The sequence below is a fragment of the Galeopterus variegatus genome, unplaced genomic scaffold (assembly GCF_000696425.1).
Source record: "Galeopterus variegatus unplaced genomic scaffold, G_variegatus-3.0.2 Scaffold7208, whole genome shotgun sequence".
Lineage (NCBI taxonomy): Eukaryota > Metazoa > Chordata > Mammalia > Dermoptera > Cynocephalidae > Galeopterus > Galeopterus variegatus.
Window position 1 is genome coordinate 79,430 of NW_007733319.1, and position 4,106 is coordinate 83,535.

Below are 4,106 nucleotides of genomic sequence, written 5' to 3' on the forward strand. Positions count from 1 at the left end.
TTTTTTTGACATTACCTCCAGCTTTAAATTCAACTGTCTTATATAACAACCCCAAATTTTGCAAAGAATTTTTCAAGTTTGACAGGCCAAATGTGTTCTGACTGTGTTGCCTACTTTAGAAACATGCTGCCATGAAAGTGATTTTGTCCAGCTTACGGACACCAGGCATTACTCCTGAGTACGACCTTTCTAACAAGCGGCTCTCCACGCATGTTCTCAATGTTGTCTCACCCACGCAGCACATGGGCCAGGCCTCCCATACTCTGCTCACTGATCTTTGGGTGATCTTGCCTCTTGCATGCTTCAGCTTCCAGTCTCACCAACTCCTTCCTACATGGTAGCGTCAACTTCTCTTTCAGTTCTGCTCAATTGCAAGTGAAGATGTGTCTTCTCTCCAAGTCTAATTCTCCCCTCTGCTTTTGACCACATTCCCTCCCACATTCTTTAGGACTTGTAATCATTCATCTTCCTCTCAGCTTCTCTTGAAGGGAGGCCCTCAGGCAGCAAAAGCGTTAGGGTCCTGGGGCAGAGACTGCAGGTTGCCAACCCAATGTCCAAGATTCTCCAATTCTACTCTAGCAACAGTAGAATCAGCTAAAAGGGTAGGTCCTCAACCTCCCTTGAGCTGTGGATGGACAGAGAGAGTTGGGCAGAAGTGGGCTGGGAGTTCTGGGCAACATTTTTAAGAGGGACAGACAACTGGCATGTGCCCCTTGGGGCTAGTCCCTTCAGAGGTATAGAGGTCATTGCAGCCTTCTTGGGCTACAGGACATCTTCGTAGAGGCAAAGCAGTGAGGGTAGTACTTCTGAAGACACTGGGGCCGCTGTACCCAGCCCTGGACCCCCCTCTCTGGACTTCTGTTACTGGGAAAGGACAAACTTCCATCTTGGTGTCTGTTAGTTAGTAGCAGATGACTCATTTGCTGATAAAGCCACCTGCCCGTCACCAGTCAAAGAAAACAACTTCTAACAGCCATTCCAGCTTTCTATTCCACACAGTCAAATGACTTGACAAAACAGAAGAGCAGACAGACTGTGTTCCCTCCTCTGCTCTACCACCACCACCTCTCAGCAACTTCACGAACCAGAACTTTGGACTTCATTTCCAATGTGTGAAGGACTAGATACTCTGAACAACCCATCCAGTAACAACTCAAACTTATTTTTAATGTTTTTAAATATCCCACTGAGCTGACAAGAAAAAGAAAAATTCTGAAAGGCTAGGAACAAGGTGAAAACAAAACTCCAGAAAGTGAAGGGGCAGGGCCCTCAACTTGTTTTCTCCCAAGGGGCACATAACAAATCTTGGTGACACTAACCTTCTATCAGAATGAATTTGTGGGGTATGGGTGACAGGAGACAAGCCTGGGGAGTACCTAGGTTGCATAATATGGGATTCCCCCTGCAAACTGGAATCCCAAAGGACTGCCTTCATTGTTAGGGGGAACTGGTGCTAGTTGGAAAAAAGAGAACACGGTTGTCCTGAGAAGTCAGCTTACCTTCCCTCGTAGATTTGCCGTTTGAGTTTTCATGTTATGTGAGGTCTAAAGAACCTCTCAAAGGAAGTTGTTTTTGGTTTTTTGGGAAGTCTAAAATAAGATGTTAGAAGTAAATCTAAAACAGTAATCACAATAAATAAAAGTGGATGCTACTCTTAATCGCCTTACCGAGTGATCAAGTCACAATCATGCTCCTAGGTTTACCCAATGGATTTGGAAACTTATGTCCACATGAAAACCTGCACACAAATGGTTACATAAGCTTTATTCATAATCACCCCAAACTGGAAACAACCAAAATGTTCATCAATAGAAGAAAGGATAAACTGTGGTGCATCAATCAATACAATGGTATGTTTTTCATCGATTAAGAGAAATGAGCTATCAAGCTCCCCAAAACACAGATGATAAAAACACAGATGCTAAGTGAAATAAGCCAGTCTGAAAAGGCTTCATACTGTATGATTTTAATTATATGACATTCTGGAAAAGGCAAAACTGTGAAGAAGATAAAAACAATGGTTACTAGGGGTTCAGGAGGAGGATAGGATTGTTGAATAGGTAAAGCATATGGGATTTTTAGGGAGTGAAACTTCTAAATGATGTGATAATGACCACAGGCATTTGTTAAAACCTATAGAACTTTACAGCACAAAGAGTAAATCTTAATATATGCAAATTTTGAAAAATCACTTAGGAGGCCTGGAGATCCATGGATGGAATGCAAAATGTGACAAAAGCAATCTAATTGTATTACAAATGTATGAAACCACCTCAAAGCAGGGGGTGGGAAAGGTGCCAACCTAAGGAGCACTGGAAATGATGGCATCTGTAAGAAGACAGGCAAAAGGAACCGTAGTGATCACTCTACTCTAGTTGGTAAAGTTGCTCATAGGGGTATGAGTTAACAGTTAGGATACTGCTATTCATATATACTAGAGCTGAACAATTAAATGAATGGCCAGCAGGGGTTGGGAGTCAGGTTTCTTACTGTTAGAGTGGGAGGTTGCAGAGAAGCGAGAGGAGGAGGTGGGGATGACCCATGAAGTAATGGATTAGAGCTGGAGACAACATGAACTCATGTTTAGCTTAATCTAGATACAGACGGCTACGGAGAGAAATATTTAAGTGGTGCATTTACATGGGTTAGTGTACACACACACATATACACATATATCCTTGCTCCGTCAGCTGAGGGGGCCCTAAAAGCCAATCACAAAGACCCCACCTGCTACTCAGATCTGGGTTTCTAATCCCATTCTCCAAAAAAGGAACCAGGGCTCCTTGGAGAAATACCTAATTCTAACACTGGATCAGGAAATATACAAGATGAGCCTGGAGCATCTTGTAGTGCCAGAAAGTAAGATGCTAAACAAAAAACCCCCCAAAATCACAATGATGGGAGTATGTCAAAGGGATACAGGAGCCAACTGACAGCTCCCAATGGCTAAAGCTCGGACAATTTGAACAAGAAAATAAATATCGGGGCTGCCTAGTTAGCTCAGTTGGTTAGAGTGCAGTGTTGTAACACCAAGATCATGGGTTTGGATCCCTGCACCAGCTGTAAAAAACCAAACCAAACCAAAACAAACAAAAACTATTGGATTATAACCCAAAGTATAAAGTAAATATCCATGAGTCCATACCGATAAATGATTGAATAAATAAGTGGGGGAGAAGAGACCATCTCCCATGCAGAATTCCAAATAACGTGTCAGATACTCTGCACTTAAAATATTCCACTCTTTCAGGGTAGGTTGCACATAGAAACTTCCTTCCAAAATGTACAAGATGGAAAGAGGGTGGGGAGTAACTTTATAGTGCAAGAACCTAACACTTACCTGATCCACGTGATCAAGGTCAAAATCAACAGTGATAAGTCCTGTTGATAGTATGGACCCTGGATGCGATATGACAAAAACGACGCTTTACCTGTTTGGTCTTCCTCCAAAAAACCCATAAACAAGACAAAAACATCTGATAAATCCAGATGAGGAACATTCTATAAAATAGCTGACCAGAACTCCTCAAAACTGTCAAGGTCATCAAAAACAAAAATGTGAGAAACTGTCACAAGCAAGGGGACCCTAGGGAAACATGGCGACTAAATGGAATGTGGTGTCTTGAAAGGGGTCCTCCAACAAGAAAAGAACATTAGGTGAAAACAAAGGAATTCTGAATCAGGGTGAACTTTATTTAATAATTATGTATCAATAGTGATTCATTAATTTTAACAAATGTACCATACTAATGTCAGATAATAATAGAGGAAACTGGGTGCAGGATATATGGGCACTCTCTGTACTATCTTCCTAACTTTTCTGCAAATCTATATGCTAAAAAAATCAAGTTTAGGGCCGGCCCGGTGGCGCACTGCGCTAGTGCGCCGCTTGGGAAGTGCGGCTGCGCTCCCGCCGAGGGTTCGGATCCCACATACAGACCGGTTCCCGCTCACTGGCTGAGCGAGGCGCGGGGGCAACACCGAGGGTTGCGATCCCGTTGCCGGTCCCAGTCCAGTACGGGGGCAACACTGAGGGTTGCGATCCGTTGCCGGACACGGAAAAAGCCAAAAAAAAAAATTAAATAAATAAATAAATAAAATTTAAA